At 36.9% G+C, this 18,671-nt stretch overlaps 1 protein-coding gene and 1 pseudogene across 1 annotated transcript in view; both read left to right on the top strand.

The window, feature by feature from the left end:
* The window catches only part of LOC103600373 (threonylcarbamoyladenosine tRNA methylthiotransferase-like), a 151,403-nt gene that overhangs the window by 37,216 nt on the left and 95,516 nt on the right, over window positions 1–18,671 (top strand). The window lies entirely within an intron of this gene.
* LOC103600372 lies at window positions 6,363–6,652 on the top strand (annotated as a pseudogene).

The raw sequence follows: 18,671 nt of genomic DNA, 5'->3' as shown, positions 1-18,671 counted from the left end.
TTCCCATATGAAGTGCAAACTTGGCCAATAGCACACACTCCCACGAGCAAGAAAAGAATAAGATACCAGTACCCAGATGTTCTTTATATGCCTTGCTAAAAGTCAGAACCCCTGATGATTCCTCAGAGAGCGTCTATGTGGTACAAGCTTGCTTTCATGGTCAGTTCCTTTAGTCCAGGACCATGGTTTCTAGCAACAAGTTCTTTTTAATTGAATTCTACCACTGAAGAAAACAATTTAGATATGACATTTGTTATAATGAAACTTTCTCTATATAAGTAAAGCTTCACCCTTAAAACAAAACCTAGTTTAGATAATAAAGGCAAGTACAGCCAAAGCCTTTATAAAGTTTGCTTGAAACTTGACTTCTAGTGTGTCAGCCAAACATCTTATCAATAAAACCGGTGACCTTGGAATTGATCCGATTAAGCATTCAAATCAGCCTAATATTTAAAATGCTTTCATATAATTGCCACAAAGTCATATTAAATACAGCAGCCCAATTTCAGGGTTGTTCTGTCAACTTCATCCTGACAGGCTTTCCATATTCCATTGCTGGCTTTCTAGCTTGCTCTTCACCAGACTGAAATCAGAGTAATGAAAACAGTCAAACTGCTCATAAAATGTCACATTACTATGAGAGCACACATTATTTCTACAGATATTTTCTGTCAGTCACTAGATCACTACTCAAATGACAGCAGTGCCTGCCTGAAACATGCTTTAAAAATGACAGTCCCATACTGTAAAGACTACTTCAGCAGTAAAATTTACTGATTTGTTCCTTTGATCTCAGCCTACAAAAGGTACCAAATGTTACTCAGGAATAAATAAAACATTTATAGAAAAGGGGAGAAAAGGTTACATGCTTTATTTTGCTTATCAATGTCATTTCCAAGCCAACAATTTTATTAGGGGTAGGGGTATGGTGGCATGCTATTTTTAGTTTGTGGGGGAGAAATGTGACATTTAGAACAAATGTCATAGCATTTCTTCAATAAAAATCCATGCTGTCAGCTGCCTAGCTCTAGAGAATTATAGAAAAGCTGTACTGAACCGACAGAGAAACAACAGTAACTTGATTTTTAGTTTAACCCTTGCAGACCCAGCCTTGGTGTGGATGGACAGTAATAACAGTTTTTGCATGTTGTATAGCTCTGGGAAGCAGTCCTGCATTTGCACAAAAAGTATTTTTTTAAAGAATCTATTCTGTCTACCTAAGAAATGATCCTGTGTTCAGCCAAAGCTCTGTGACCTATTTTGTTCACTGAGACTTGAGGGGACTCCATTTTTTCACAAACAAAAGAACTTAAATATCTACTAAAATAACTATCCCAATATGAAAGCCAGAAAATGACTTTCAATTGACCACAAACAACAAAAAGGTAAAGGACATAATTATTAGACTTTATTATAAAAAGAAATAATATGTAATGAATAGACTTCTCATTGTGGAACATTTTGTCCTTATCTCTTCCTTTTTCTTTTCTTTTCTTTTTTTTTTTTTTTTTTAATTTGGCATATATTCACATTCTACCATGAAATATCTCAGGGTTGTTATTTAACTTCTCAGGGACAAGAGCCATATCTTTCAGTTCTGTAAATCCCCCAGAGTGCTTAGCACAGTTCTTGATAAAGCCATTGAACAATTGAATTTTTTTTTTTTTTTAAATTTGGCATATATTCACATTCTACCATGAAATATCTCAGGGTTGTTATTTAACTTCTCAGGGACAAGAGCCATATCTTGCAGTTCTGTAAATCCCCCAGAGTGCTTAGCACAGTTCTTGATAAAGCCATTGAACAATTGAAGCATTGGTTTGAAAAATATGGTTCATATCTAAGGTGTTTTTTTAAAACTTTCTAGCTCTCCCTAGCATGCCACCCTCACCCCCAACACACACAATGATTATTTTTAGCTTTTGACATTTCCAAGGCTCAGATCCTACTTGTTCTACCCTTATTCTTGAGTAGTAATATTATTCTTTGCTAACAATAACCTATGCACTTTTCAAATATGTAGTATTATCATTGTCATTAAGAAGATGAAAACATATATGCCTTTTATAATGTTCTCTCCTTTGTCCCTGCAAATAATTCTTTGCTTCATTCATGATCTTTTTTTCTATCCCTCCTGTCTCAGAAGAGGGTCCTCCTCCTTACCTCAACTCTCAATCAGGTCTTTTCAGCCTTTCCTGGAATCCTGAGTTGTCCCCAGTAGTCTCTATGTCCTCTTTTTTCTGTGACTCCTTCACCTTTGCTTTCAGATGAACATAGTAATAGTCTCCAGTTTAACCTGCCGTCTTCTCTAATTACTATTTATTTTCTAAACATGAATTGGGCACTCAATAGATACAGGCATTGAGCCAAGTAATAAGGGTATACTCTTAAATGGGTAGAGTTCCTTCTCTTAAATAGCTAACAACTGCTAAGCCTATTCAACAAGTAATCTGTTCTATATATCACCTTCACAAACGTTCATTCAGCCAACATTTACTGAATTGAATTCAGGTGCCCCAATGACTACTAATAACAATCCTTGCTCTCAAGGAGCGCATAGTGTATACCATTCCTAAGGCCCATACGAGCTATACCTCTCACTTTGAATGTTTACTTATTTACTGCCCCAAATTATGAAGTATGTTTTATATGTGTCTATAATATGCTTAATGTCGTTTTTCTTCATGTACACATTTTGAAGGCAAAGACTGTTTTTCAAGAACAGAATTACTTTTTATCTTTCATGGTCATTGCCTGACAGAGTACCCTAAACACGGGGCCACGTCATATAGCCACTCCGTCTGTGTACTGCACAGCTCCAAGGGGTGCCAGACACGTCTCAGTTTAGGTGGCCTTGCACATCAGTGGTCAAGAAATATTTTCATTTGACTCAGAATACCAGCAACTTTTGAAACACTGTTTCATTTTCTAAAATTTATGAGTCTTTTCTTTCTTCCACTCTTTTTAATCCCCCTACTATATAATGCTATGTAAATAACTCATATTCACTGGTTTAGAAGTAGGTGATGTTTTGAAAATTCATTTTTATGTGAATTAGATATATATGAGTTAGTAATTTGTATATGCCCCCAATTATATTCTTAACTTGTTTTTTCTAATAGTGTTTTGACATGACTTTTTAACACTTGTCATCTATATTGATAACCTCATTGGCAGGTTGGAGGTATGTGATTTATTTATTTTTATCATTAAGCATTGACATTTCTAACCATGAATTCTCAAATGCAAAGAAAAATAATTCCTTCCATATGGATTTATTTAAGACTTTAATGAATTAAGCTAATGTCATTTGAACTTGGATTGCTTCTGCCTTTGTTTTGGTGTTAGTGAACATATGTCAGATTTGTTCTATTATGGCAGTTATTTAATCATCAATTGCAATATTGTATATTAATCATAATATAGAATGTCTCACTTCCATATTTGTGTGCACATATGGGGAGAAGGGTATCATTCTCTTAGCTAGCAACAGAGTTCCTCTTAGGAAAGGAACTGGCTTTCTCTGGGAAACTATCTTAATAAACAGTTCCATGGACAAAGTAAGAACCTGACGGCATGAGTCAGAAGGAAACAAGGCTATGAAAGATAGAACTAACAGTAGAAAAAGAGAGAGAGAACTAACAGTAGAAAAAGAGAGAGATTTTTTTCTCTCAGCATAAACGAGAGAAGTAGTGATAAAAGAGGGGGGAGAGGTGGAGAATAACTAATACTCAGTTTTTCCCTGTGTGTACTTAACCACAGAACTAATCAGAGGACCAAAAACTGGGAGCTAGATAGGACTTTGAGAACACAAGTCCTCTAGATATTTAAAGTCCTTTGGAGAAAGGCACTGGACTTTTTTCCATAGATTAAGGAGTGGAAGGTTGGAGCCAGTCTAACTATTTGGAAGGGGCAGGGAGACCTCAGATGACTGCCGAGTTTCATATAGATTCATGCCTGGCTTTGATTCCCAGCTCTGCCTTTTACTAGATACTATGTACTTTTAGGAAAGATATTTAATCACTCCATACCTCAGTTTCCTCACTCGTAAAATAGGAATAATAAAAGCACATTTTTCAAATGGGTTGTCTTGTTGATTAAATTAATACATGTGAAGAGATTGGAAAAATGTTTTACATATGAGCACTGGAGAAATGCCATATGCATCACCCATACTCATGGAAATACAATATAATAGATTTGGATTTGCTTTCTGTGTACAGCGTTCTTCAAAAAATTCATGGAAGGATTCGTATTATCTTTTAATTCCGTTTTTTACCAACTTTTTGAAGTACCTTCATATATGCTTTAAACTTAATGACAAAGAAGTAATACATCTAAAACCCCCTTCTAAGGAAACTAAGTTGCCTCAGTATCCCTTCTTTCTAGCAACTTCATTTCTCCTAGAAATGTAAAAGTTTTGTTTTTGTTTTTGTGGGCAGCTTGCCAGCCAGCACAAGGATCCAAACCCTTGACCTTGGTGTTATAACACCATGCTTTAACCAACTGAGCTAACCAGCCAGCCCAAAATGTAAAGTATTTTATACCTAAGCAAATAAATCAACTGAGTAATTTATTATCTGTATAGCAATATTATTGAGCTCCATATGTCATCATGTATTTACAAAGACCAAAATTTTACCACAAAGTCTGGATATATTTTCTAATCTTTATACATTTGCTCTTTGAGAGACAACCTAGTGCTTTGTTTCTAAAGCAATGATGTAACTAGGTGTCATTAGACATCATGTTAAATTTTAATCATTTGGCTCTTGTATGCTTGAAATAGAAAAGTAGATTACCTTGTAAAAGTTAAGCTTCAGTGGTGGCTAAATACTACAGTGTGTAATTAAGAGGCAATTGTTGAAGGCCTACTTTTCCCTGCTTGTTTACAACTGCTTCAATGCAATCCTTCAAGAATTACATTTATTTACTTATTTTTTTAAAAAATACTATACTGTATAAAATATTAAAATACAAGAATGATGACTTTAAGAATATAATTACTGTGTGTTTTGATCACTTCCATTTAAATCCTTTAGGTCATTAACTGCTGACCAATTTTGATGGCTATTTATGTTTATTAGAATTGTCACCATATTGATTACAATATACCTAGAAACTCAGTTATGAAAAACATAATAATTCAAATCCTCTTAATCTTTTAGTACACATTTAGATTTAGACTTAAAAATGCTTAGAAAACATTTTTCCCTAAGTAATCATTTCGTTTCATCTAGTTTTTCTCCAGAATTATTCTATTTGTAATCAGTATGGGGCAGTGGGGCTAACCTTAGGAAGCAATTCCTTTTAGAGTTGGGAGAGGACTTTTGAAATACACTATTCTGTATTACCCCAGCTCAAGCTAGAAACAGAAGTTAGAAAAATGGAGGGAAAAGTCGTGGTGGCAGAAATGGTGTGGAATGTGATTTGTGGAGTGCATGGAGAAGCCTGGTCTCACCCGAAAATCACCTCCCATTGTAACACCTTTCACGGGCTATTGTTACTGCTTCATTTTCTGTCTTGAGACAGTGAAAGCTGTGTAAGAGCAGGGACTGGGTCTGCTAGCTATATCCCCTGTACCTAGCACATGTAGAAGGTTAATGAGTATTTGTTGAATGAATTAGTTAATTCACTTATAAGTCACTTTGTGATTTGATGATTATTCATTATGTTCAAGAGACCCATTTCCCATGCAGTACTAATTAGTCCTGCTGGGAATGAAATTTCATAAAATCTATGAGAAGGGCAACCTGACAATGTATATCGAGACCTTCCAAATGTGCTAAGGAATATATTATAAACAGTCATGGATCTCAGTAAACATAAATCTGTGAGGATTTTCATCCGAGAACTGTTTAGAATATAAAATGTTAAGAATAACCTAAATATAGAATAATAGGTAATGGGTTAAATATGCTACATTCATATTATATAATGCCAGGCATCACTAAAATCATGTTATAGAAGAATATTTAATGATGGAGGATGTTCATTGATATGTCAAAAATTGAAGAAGTATTACAAGATAACATGTATAAATGATACCAATTTTATAAAATAGTTGTGACTACAGATTTGTTTACAAAATAAGACTGGTAAAATCTATACCACTATGTTGGTATAGACATTAGTACCTCTAAGTGGCAGAATCAGGTGATTTTATTTTTCTTTTTTGTGCCTTCTATATTTTTGAAAATTTCTAAAATGAACATTTATTCCTTTTGTAAGGAAGGGAGGGAGGGAGAGAGAAAGGAGAATTTTCCAGTGCCATTTTGTAGAGCAATGGAACAAGCTCATCTGTGAGGAATTGAAACATGAAGGAGAGTATCAGTCACACAGAGCTTCTGGATCAGTCCAAGATGGCAGAGGTGGAAGAGATACTGAAGAGACTTCAAAGCCAAAAGGGAACACAGGGAACCATTTTGGTAAATACAGAAGACATTCCCATCAAGAGCACCATGGACAATCCCACCACCACACAGTATGCCAACCTCATGCACAACTTCATCTTGAAGGCATGGAGCACCGTGCACGAAATTGACCCCCAGAATGACCTCACCTTTTTCAAATTTGCTCCAAGAGAAATGAAATTATGGTTGCACCAGATAAAGACTATTTCCTGACTGTGATTCAGAATCCAACCAAATAAGCCATTCTCTTGGTCCCTTGTGTCATGTCTTAATTTAATGCCACCCAAGAATAATAATGTTAATCGTGTCCACAAAATGGCACATGGAAATCACCTCAGAGCCCAGTCACACCAATCTAGTGACCACAGATGGGCTAGCAGCTCTGCTCACCCCACCAAAGGAATCCCTCTTCTGTACCAGTTTCTCCCAGAGTCACCAGGAAGACTGTCTTTTCTCACTTCCGAGTTCTGGAGCAAAAGATTGTGAGGAAGCCCACACCCAGCTTCCTTCTGACCTTCAGTTCATTTTGTCACCCTTAGAAAAAGGCTGTTTCTTCTTTAAAAATCAAAATGCTAAAAAAAAAAAACCAAAAACCCATGAATGGAAGGTATGGAAGGGAGAACAGTGTATACAAGGAAGATGGGGGGGCACAACAGTTAAGTATAGTGGCCACCAAAGAATTTGTATGGTAGAATTAATAGAATTCAAGCAGCCGGAGAGATGCAGAGAGATCCCTTTAAGCTGGGAGCAAGGTTGGTAACCATGCTGTTATCATTACTTTGGCATGGAATTGTCCTAGAGAATCAAGCCATATCAAGCAGGAAGGAAACAGAACCTTGAGTGCCTGGTAAGTTTTGTCAAGGAGAAGAGTCTACTGTCTGCCTGGGGTGATTTTTACAGCATAGGATTTAAGCATATTTTAGCCATGTATTCCTTTGGCTCTTTATATATGCTTATTGATTTCTTTTCCTGCACCTTATTCTTTTGTTTCTGCTCTGATGTTTAGAACGACATGGGTGCAGTGGAAAGAGATGGGCTTTTGAGCCTGACAGAATTTGGCAGACATAGGTTTCATCCCTACTCTGTTGCTTATAAGCCCTATGACCATGGACAAATTTGCTTCTATGCTCTGAGCCAGTAGTGTTAAAACAAGGCTAATAACAACCACCTTGCAGGGTTTTAAACAAGGTACATGTATATGAAGTTGCCAGTTCAATTCCTTTCACAGTAATAGCCAATAAACATTACCTATTGTTCTTAAGATTGTCTTTTTTCATTGCTCTCGATTACACCAATGCATTGTATCTCATGATTACAAAATGATATGTTTGTGTTTATATCTTGTTTTGATTTTTTGTTCTTGTAGTTTTTATTTAAGTAATGTAAAGAAAATAGCTCAGTCAAAACCCACGCCAATGACAGCAAGCTGCCTTGTTGGGTTCTGAGTCATCCTAATCAATGTGGTAGTAGTTCTGTTTCATTCTGACATCTACTGGTCACAGAAACTGGCCTTACTGAGACAAAACAGTCTTCGAGAAATGCAAGCACATCACTCAACCTTGTTATGGAAAACTGGCAGAGCACCTGGATGTGCCCAGAGGGACTGTGATTTCACTTCTCACTCCATAAGCAACATCCTTCTGTTGTGAATTAAATCTTCGCAGTCAAAATCTGTGTCTGCATGTGCTTGTTTATTTGGAAAAGAAATGTTATTCAGAGGCATTTTATTTGCAGTAGTTGTGGAGCAATATGATATCAAGTGAGCTTAATATTGGTAGAGCGCTCTTTCCATTTTAAAGATTCTTCATGAGCATTTGTTTTTCTTTCTGGCTTTACTATCTATTAGTAGGCCAACACAGAAGTTATATTTTATATATGTGTGTAAGTATGATGCTTTCTATGTGTTTATAACATATACGAATATTGTATATATTCTTTATGTGAATTGCTGTGTGTATCTGAGGGATATGCATGTTAGTGAACTGGTTTCAATTTACAGATGGAGATTTCTTTTTTCTGGTTTCACCCAACCCTACTTTATTCAGGACAGTAAATACAGTCCTCTTATCTCCCATCCCAAGCCGAGTTCAGCATCTGGAGAAGCTTAAAGTCCCAATGCATCAAATTATCCTGCTCAAACTGTTGTTTATTGCAGTCCATTTTGTCCTGTCATTCCAATGACAGAATGTCAAAGCTTTTCTTTCCATTGCCTTCAGCTTTCAGCCTGTGCAGGGATCTGATACACTGCTCCTTCTTCACTCAGGAGGAAAACTCAAACGATCATGATGAAGGCCGCGTGCCAGATAACTGCAGGCACTGGTTACCTTCATGGCTAAAGCTCGGGATGGGTTTGTGCCCTGCTATTTCACTCCTGAACCACAAACATGTGCATTTTATGAATATCTCTTAGCCTCTTCTGTATGTCTGCTTCTCTTCTTTTGAGACCTAAGTAACCACAAGCAGAGCGTGCATAATGGCATTCGTAGAAGTATTAACAGTTTAAGTATAGAAACTTAGTGTGAACTTCATCACTATAGGTATGTGTTCTATAATCAGAGCAATTTAATTTAGGTAGAAGTATTTTATCCTTTAAAACTCAGACCAGAATTACTAAACATTCACCTGAATTCCCCAATGAAATTTTGTCTTCAACTTCTAATCTTTATTTTTTCGGTTAGAAACATATATGTACCTAATTTTATATTTTTAGTTTTATGTAATTGTAGTCATATATATAATTATACATGATTTGCCTTTCCAGGATGAAGTTTTATAGTGACAAAAGATGCTTTCCAAATATATACGTTTTGAGTGTTGTCAACATAATTGATAATTTTTAGGAGTTTGCCTAATGCCTTACTCTGGGGCCTCTTGACCCTTGTTTTCTGAAGCATCTTTTTAAAAAAATTTTTTAAGTGATCTCTGTAATGATATTTTATCAAAGAAGGCTATTTCTACAGTATCCTTGAAAAATGGCTATAATAGAATTGAGAGTAATAAATTCATTTGTAGAATAGAATGCAACTTCTCTTATCCAGACAAGAGAAAATCCGCCAATAGTGAAAAATTCCATACGGATTACAGGCTAGGAAATATTTGTATGTTTTTATGGAAAATCAGTTCTAGCCCAGGCAGCCCTCTTCTCTTGACTGGACTATAGCAATCACCTTCTGACTGGTCCCTCCACATCCATCCACGTTCCCCTCTTAAATCTATTCTCCAAAGGGACACTGGGATGATCTTTTAAACAAACCTGATTATATTACTTCTGTGCTTAAATGCTCTTCCACCCTTCCTCACCTCATTACCTCCTGGTCACTCTGCAACCTCATCCCCAACAGCTTCCTCAAAGTAAGTTCCCCTGACTTTTCTGACTAGATCAAATCACCACAGTGTACACTCTCACAGTAACCTGAGACACTCCTCTTAACACACAGGACAATTGCCATTTTACAATTGTGTGAGTGCTTGAACACTGTTATCTCCCTTACTGGACTGTAAGTTCTAGGACAGGGACCATTCCTGGTATCTGGTAGGTGCTCAGTGAAGAGCTGTAGAATAACCAGATGAAGATGATCATATCTGTGGCATGTTTTGTTTTGTGAAAGCGTGTCCTCAGTTGCCCTCGTTTACAGGTCTCACAGATTTCTACTCAACAGTGATACCTAATTCACTTAATTACCACTTTGTTGAGATCTTATCTCCTGTTCCTGGTCTGCACTGTAGACTAGCCTTTTAAAAATTAAACCCCTGCTTCAGGCAGGGTTTGAGATTCAAAAATTTCCCTCTAGTTCACCCAGCACAGATTGGGTTTGGGAATGTGTTTATATAAGAGACAAGAGGGGGAGATTATTGACTTCCTAGCTGCTCTTGAAAAAGATCTTTGTAAAGAGACCTGATTATTTTTATATCATGTATTTCCTGAACAAGAGACATACAAAAACCCACTGTAACACAAATATATAGAATTTGTTCTTGTGATTTTGGATCGCCTTTTGCTTTTCTTTATTTTTGACAGTTCTCTGAGGGAAGCACTTTGCTTATTTGGCCAACTATAGCATATTTGTGGTCTGTAAATATTTTTGCAGACCCACTTTAAATCATATATACCTAAGTTTGAAAGTTTCAGTGAAAGAATCACTAAGTCCCTTTGGCTTTAAAATGGCTCCGTAGTAACCATCTTTTTGTTTTCTTTCTATCTTTTGGTGTTGAAACTGGAAAAATGATTTTTTTATTCCTTACAATTTTTGGACACATATTTTTACCTAAACAGTGGTTAATACAGTCAAGAAAATAGATCCTCGAAAATTAGAAAATGCAAATTAAGGAGAAAATAAGAGTTAATTTTAATAAAGGAAGCCCCTTTTATTGGCTGGGGGTTGCATGAAGGTAGGGTCAGGGTACAGGGAACATGACCTCCTCAGGACACACAGCCTGAGCTTTCCTGTCAGCACAAAAGAATTACCCTTCCCTTCTGAGTTAAAGACATTGTGAAAGGCTTATATTAAATGAGCCCATCTTCCTTAGGTACTTGACAAAGATAACAGTTTTTCTTCCCCTCCAAAGATACTTTATAAGACTGACATTATTAGAATAAAAATAATGTTGCTTGCTATATTTTTCTAACAGCAACAGATTAACAAAGACCATTTTTTGAGTAACCGTAACTACCTTCTTCATTAAAAAATTATGTATGTTCTGTAAAAAAAAAATATGTTGAAATGGTAGGTCCAACGTCTCTCTTTCTGTTCATTGAAATAGATAAACCATTAGCAGTAATGAAGAGATGCCCACTAAACTGAGAAAATGCTATTCTTGAGATAAAGAACTTTCTGTTGGTTTTAATCACTTTTGGCCTTTCAAGAGAATTTATCCACTTACTATATTTATAGGAGTGATCTATTCTTCAGAGATTTATTTTTTTTTCTGAATATACATTTTTAAATGTACACATAATTAAAGTTAGAGGAAAGAGTTTCAAAATTCACTCTTCTGGAAAGCTGACATATAAACTCCGCTTCTACACTGCTTCCTTTATGGGCCTGGAGTAATTAAGCAGACATAATATAACACATAAAAGAATTTATTAGGCTTTTATTAAGGCTTGATAATTTGAGTTTCAGATTTTAAATCTCAAAGGGCTCATAATTGTTGTCATTTTCTACTAAAAGCTACATTTAGAAAGAAGTTAAACTATGGTGCAAAGAAAAGGCACATTTGAAAGGAAAATACAAAGTGCCATTTTCATTAATTCAGCACTCAAATGCATGTGTCTATTGTCCTAGCATGGGGCTTTTAATAAGTAATACAGACAGTGCTTACATGAGTTAATTTATGCTGATATTTTTTTGAAACTGTGTTAATTGCAGAAAGTAGATGCTTGAGATTGAGATATGCCTAGTAGGGAGGGAATAGATTGGTTTCAAAGTCCAAAAATGTGAGTGACTCTAATTTGCCAAGCCAGTTTAAATCTTAGAAGTAAGGTTTTCAGTTTGACTATTGACACAAAAAATATACTGGGACTGTTCCAGATCTCCACAGGGTGAATTCTGGAATGGATTGTAACACTGAACAGCAATCTTCTAGTTGAACAGAGTTTCCTTACAATTTTAACTTTTGTTTTAAAAATTTTGTTTAAAACCTATTAGTGAGTATGACATCTTTGATTCATTGGGATTTTTCTTAATATTAATTTGTTTGGTACTGAAATTCTACCTATAAACACTATAAGTTATTGAACTCACTGACCTATCAAAATTCTTTAAAATTTTGGCTTTAAAAAAATTCCTGATTATGAACTTTAATTTATTGCTTTCTCCCAAAAGTCTAGAGAATATCCAGAAGCGTTTCCTAGTGGTCAGGACAACAGATAGGATACAACTCCCATCTTTTTATTAACTCCTAATTCTCCATAAAATCTCCATCTATTTGGAGTCATGAAGATGAACGTTTCCCCAACAGAGGCAACACTTAGAGAGACCCTAGAACTGAAAACTGTGCCTCTTATGGAAAAGGAGTAAGTAGCTCACAGAACTGTGAGGTCCCTTCCATGGTTTTGCCTAGAACCAGCTCTGGCCCTAGGATTTGAATTAATCCAGTTAATCAAGATTTTGTTTCAATAATAAAAATAAAAACAAAAGCCACCTGGCTTAGGTTTACCATCATATTTGTAATTTCCCTGCTTCTTTCTTGTTTGCTCTGAAGGACCTAGAGAAAGCCTGGCTTAAATATCTTAACTAGTGCTATACCTGAGCCCTTCTATGATAGTCCGTCAGGGGATTTACTTCCCGCACACAGCCCGCGGGGCCACTAGACAGAATATTAGCACATCTACCCACCAGCACACGGCCTTAAATTTATGCTTCATGTACAAAGCTAGCAAATGCCCTTTTCCATTTCTCCCATCCCCAGCAAAGTCTTGCATTGTGAAAAAGTCACTTCTCTTGAATTTGCTGAGGATGAGATGGTGGTTCCTGGGCTCTCTGCCTCAGCCACCTTCCTGGGGTGGGTTTTATGACCTGCCTCACTGCAGTCTCTCAATAATGCAGAGCCTCACACACATCACTAACTGCTTTAGACTGGCTCCTAGCCTCTGAGTCTTCACAATAACAGGAAACAAACACCCAGTTGGGGCCACAGGTAGAACCTACTGTGGTTTGGGGATAGATCAACCTTTAGCATCTTGATTTCAAGTTGCCATCTTTTCTGTTTTCCTTGTGTGTTTCTTTTCCACCCTAGTCACTCCGGTTTTTCCTGACAGGCTTTCTAACCAATCATCCAAAATCCTGTTCTGTGGAGGCTCCTGAACCACAGATATTTGTTAGATGAAAATCAGAAAAAGACATGTGGAGTTGAGTCATAAAGCAAATCTTATCTTAAACTTTGTGGTCTTAAAATAATGCTACTATTTTAGCTATTAATTGGGCTCCCTGTCCCCAGTATTGCCCCTCTAACTCTATCTTAACTGTGGCCCTAGAATGATCTGTCCCAGTGCTTACCAAATGCTGCTCCAGGATGACATTTTCACCAACCTGCAGACATAAGAAAAATAAGAACAACATAAGATAGTCCATTTCCATTCATTATTTAAAAGACTATTCTTTAAAATCCATTCCTATAATGAAATGTTTATCACAGATACTAAATTTAAAAAAAAAAAAAAATTATGTCCCTACTTGTAAAATAAAAAATGGACAATCTTATAAACAAACTGGGTTTTGAAAAATTTTTCTCTTCAGTTTACTTGCAATTAGAAACCAAAAGACTGGAAACCACATATCTAGCTAGAACACAAATTTAACCTTGTCACTGCCATGCCCGCTACCCTATAGCAGCCAGCCACCATAATTTCCGAAAGCAAGTCCAGGTGCTTCAACATGACACACAGAAGCCAGGACTGGCCCCTTTCTACTTTCGGTCATCTCCCACCATCCCCTATCCTTGAACTAAATTAGCTTGGTGCAATTCATGTCTGAAATTGCCAGCCAGGTAAAAATTCATCAGTGCTGGTATAATGTCAACTTAGAGGCTTGTATTCATAGAGTAAACACAGAGTCCAAAATTCCTCGGCATCAAAGGTGAGGTCAGAATGCCCTCTCCTCCTCCCTGGCTTTTTTCTGCTTGAAACAGCCTTTCCACCTTTATAAGCCTAATTAACTTGTATTTATCTTTGAAATTCAATTCTACCAGCTTGTGCCACCACCAGTGTGCCAGCCTCTGAGCCACCAGTGTACCTTGTGTTCACCTCTTCTTCAGTAGCATGTACACATAATATTGGAAAGAATCTCTCTTTTTTTTAATGTCTGTTGCCATCAATAAGCCGTAAAGCTCCACAAGAGGGATCAGTCTTACTCATCTTCATGGCCTTAGCACATACTCTGAAGATTTTTTTTTTCCAACTGAAATGAATAAATAGACAGCTAAGATGGGGTTAATCAGTGGGAGAGCAAAAACCCTTTCTTTCTGCCTTGCTCAAGTGTCTCTTCAGAGGAACAAACTTCCTTCCTGGCTAAAGCCTTGTTGCAAAGTAATTGACTACAGCTTTGGCAGCAGCAACGAGTACCTCCTCACATTCACTTCCTGAGCCCTTTCCTTCCATTTCTGGTTTTACGAAAGGAAGGACCACTCTGTCTTTATTGAAATGATTATGCTAGTCTAAGAATTTTTGACCGATCACTGCAGTCCAGAAATTAGCTTCTTTTTTATTGCCTAACTCTCCCAAAGTGTGGCACTGAATTTTTTGTGTTGTACAGTAAAAACAACATTGTTGTAAACTCTTAAGGTCAGACTGTAAAGGGCCAAAAAATAGTGTGTGGCTAATTGAAACATTAGATTATTTTTATTTACTTAGAACAATTCTGAAAAGATACAACAAATATGTTAATACTTCTTTTTATATTTGGGGGATTTAAAAATATCTTTATTTATCTTCTTTAATTCACTTTATAGAAAAAAGGATATTAAAGTTAAATATTCTGGTTTGAGAGCCCTTAGAAGAAACTGTATTAGTAAATTACTGTGTTGACATATTGTTGTCATTTTAGTAATGCTTCTAATTTCATTCAACCAAAAGGCATTTCTTTAGCACTGACCATGTCCCAAGCATGTGGAAGGAAGCTGCTGAGGACACAGGATGAAGAGGACACTGCTCGCTGGTCTAGTCAAGGAGGCTAGTAGGGGAGTTTGTGTTCTGTGATAACTGAGGAGAGGGGGTGCCTTACCTACCCAAGGGCAGGGCGCCTCTTCAGAAGTCTCACAGAGGAAGGGACACCAAACTTAAAGGCTAGCTCTGTGGTGATGAGGTGATTCTGGAAGCAGACTGCCTGGATTCACATCCTGGCTCTTCTATTTACTTCCTGTGCAACCTTTGGAAAGTAACTTAATCTTTCTGTGCTGGTAATTTCCATATCATAAAATGGGGGATAAAAGTAGTACTTGTCTCATAGAGTTGCTGCGAGCATTTCACGCGTTACACACATGAATCACGTAGAATGAGTAGCACAGAATGAGCACTCATATTATTAGGAGGTGACCTGATAATTAAATTAGGGGGAATGGGGTAAGTGCAGTGCTTCCGATGTATGAGAGAACATACTGTGTTCGGAGAACTTTGTGTAGTTTTTCAGTGTTGCCAGAAGAGGAAATATTACACATAAGAGTACAGAGAGGTGGCAAATATTCAGGCAGATGGGGTTTGGCCTTTATTCTGTAGGTGATGGGGGACTATTAGAAGGTTTCAAGTGATTAGGTTTCGGCTTGGTAAAGAAAATCCTCCTGCCAGCTTTATGGCTGGGAAAAGGAAAGGTAGGGAGAGGCTGAGGATAGCATGAAATAGATCAGATATAACACACCAGGCAAGAAATGGTGTCGACCTACAGGAGTGGCTCATTACTTTAATCCTTTCTTGATAGGCCAGGTCCTTTGGTACACTAGTCCTCAATCAAATCAAACATCTTCATCTGGAGTTTAGCTGTTGGAGAACCTTTAGGTGGACAAAGACTTAGTTTTCAGTAGACTAATCAAGAGAGCATAGTGGAAGATTTTTATCAAAAGGAAAAATTTTAGACCTACAATGAACTGTTTAGGACATGGATATTTTTATAGAGGAATAATCAGATAACTGATGAAGGAGAAGCTACTATCTGCATCATAGCCCACTTTGTCTGTCTCCTGAGTTGCTCCTGTTCACATCTCCATCAGTGTTAGTCTGTTATGTGGCGAGCATGAAAGTGGAAGGAAAACCCTTGGAGACAGAACATCCAGATGAACATCTGGTTCCACCACTTACCAGCTGGGTGACCTTGAGTGTGTCAATTAACCCCTGGGAGCCTCAGTTTCCTTATCTACATCCTGGAGATAGTGGTACTTCATACAGTTGTCATGAGGAACAAATGAGATAATGTAGGTGAAAGCCGTATGAAATCAGAAAAGCACAATAGGCACTATGGCTGGCTAAACTGTACAGCTAATGTGGACTGTTTTAAGCTTTTTAATCCTCTAGTTCTAATGAATTTGGACTTAGTTTCAGTGGCGTGTCCGAGCCAGGTGAAAAGTTTGAGCAGAAATGCCATAAGGTTTTGACTTTAGAGTTGCTTTTCCAAAATATTTCTGCCAAATATACTGTCAAAGCTGACAGTTGATTCACTTAATCACTTTCAGTGAATGTGCCACTAAAAGGAACCATGACCAATTCATATGAACCATGGAAGAACTATTTCATAAATACCAGAAAATATTTAATTACCTTAGAAATAAAGACAGCATCTGCTTTATAGAGGACATGAAGACCATATTCAACAATAGCTACTCAGCTTTATCATTTAGCCTATGTCACCAGAATTATTTAACAATTCTAGGCCTCATTGTGGTCAAGAACATGCACTCTTCTCACATCAAATTTAGAGAAAGTGCAAGTGTCTCTATTCTATCCTTTGACCTTCCTTTGCCACAAAGAGATACCCACTCTCAGACAACTACTGTAAAGCTTGTAAACTGATTGTGACCAAAATTCTAAGTATATTATTAACGGACAGCTAGTTGACAGTACCTTGTATAACACATTCTTTATCACCAGTGAAAATCGTCAGGATTTTCAAAGATTCCATTTTATTTAATTTAAGAAAAATTTATTTACAAAGTGACTTCTTAAGCCTTATCCGAGGAGACACAAGGACTTGCAAGCTGATATCAGATTATACATCTGAGCTTTTGAGTCCCTCTGTCATCTTATTCTACATATGTCTTCAGAAGCCCCTGAAACTGTTGTGTGCTGATAAATAGCCTTTAGATGTGCACACCCACGAAGGCATACTAGATTATAAACAGTTTTGCAGAGTTGACAGAGAAGTATAAACCTGAGGAATGATGAGGCTGTATTTTAGGCTACATTTGGGACATCCTGCATATAGCCAAAGATTGCAGCTTACTACAAGAAGCATGTGTGTCAGCGCAGAAGTAGAAAATGCAATCAAATAGAAAATGTAATCAAGTTGAAATCAATATAATCAAACCAGCCCTTCTTTTTAAGTGCGGTGGAGAACTTCTAACTGATGTAACCAGCCTCCTCCTTCTAGTGAGAACCAGATCCAACACAAGTAACATCCAGGTGCTCCAGCTGTTTCAACAGTGTTGCTCATGAAGGGCATTTGCGATTAAATCAAGATGTGACCATTCTCAGGGTCCTAAAGTGTCAACCAGCCTGGAAAGACCACTCATGCATATACTCTACAGGTAACATATGGAAGCTACAGAGAGATTAATTTTGATTCACTATTGCGAAGAACCTTTAATACCTCCCTGACATAGCTACACATGAGGCAAATTTATTTTTTGTGTAATTGCTCATTTCCTTGGACTCAGAGCTATTGTCTTACAAATCTGAAAGTAATACACCACAATTGGGAAAAGTTGGAAGGGATAATTTCAAAATAAAAAGCATACCATCTGTTTCTAAGAGCTAAAGGGAATATTCTAGAAATCAGTGTAGTGTCATAGAGGTATAAAAACGATTTCTAATGTACTGAAGGACCCATAGCCCACGTAAATAGCAGGCTTTTAGCAGTTTTCTTCTAGGTAATATGTTTACCCCCGAACCAACATAGCTTTGATATTTTTCATTAGCTCTCTCTCTGTCTTGATTTTTTATTTCCGTCTCTCTCATACACTCTTCTCTCCTCTCTTCTTCTTTATTAAAAAAACATAAATATGCAAGTGTACTCTCTTTTGCTTCAGACAGAAGCTTATTTAATGTGGATACATCTCTTGGGCTGCAAGACAAGGTTGCAGGTCAGTGAAGACTTCCAAGAAATTCATGTGGAAGCAAGGAATTCAGAGAAAGCAGGAACCTACACAGGATGATTTTTATTTATATGAAAGGAATACAGACAGAAGCAAAATAAGATGGTCTACAAGTTAGGCATTAAAAAAAACCCAACATACAATTGGGATATTTTACAAAGTCCATCCTATGATGACAACAGAGATGAGCAGATACTACAAATGCTAAGCACCTGTGTCCCCACCAAAAATCCGTATCATTTAAAAAGTGGTGTTTACTATACAAACCCTTGGTTTATCAGTTTTATGACAGTATGAAGAAAAAGTAATAGAAAAACCATCAAATTTCTGATGAATGTAGACATTCATACCTACCAGTAAGAGAAACAAAGTAGTAGTGAAGACAGCTAATGATGTGTGAAGCACACAAGTGAAGTTTAGTGTACCCTGTCTTCAGCTTTGTCTGATAAAATGCCAAAAGGA

This window comes from Galeopterus variegatus, unplaced genomic scaffold, assembly GCF_000696425.1.
Source record: "Galeopterus variegatus unplaced genomic scaffold, G_variegatus-3.0.2 Scaffold3323, whole genome shotgun sequence".
NCBI lineage: Eukaryota > Metazoa > Chordata > Mammalia > Dermoptera > Cynocephalidae > Galeopterus > Galeopterus variegatus.
Note: the sequence above shows the minus strand (reverse complement) of the source record. Positions and strands in the feature narration are given on the sequence as shown.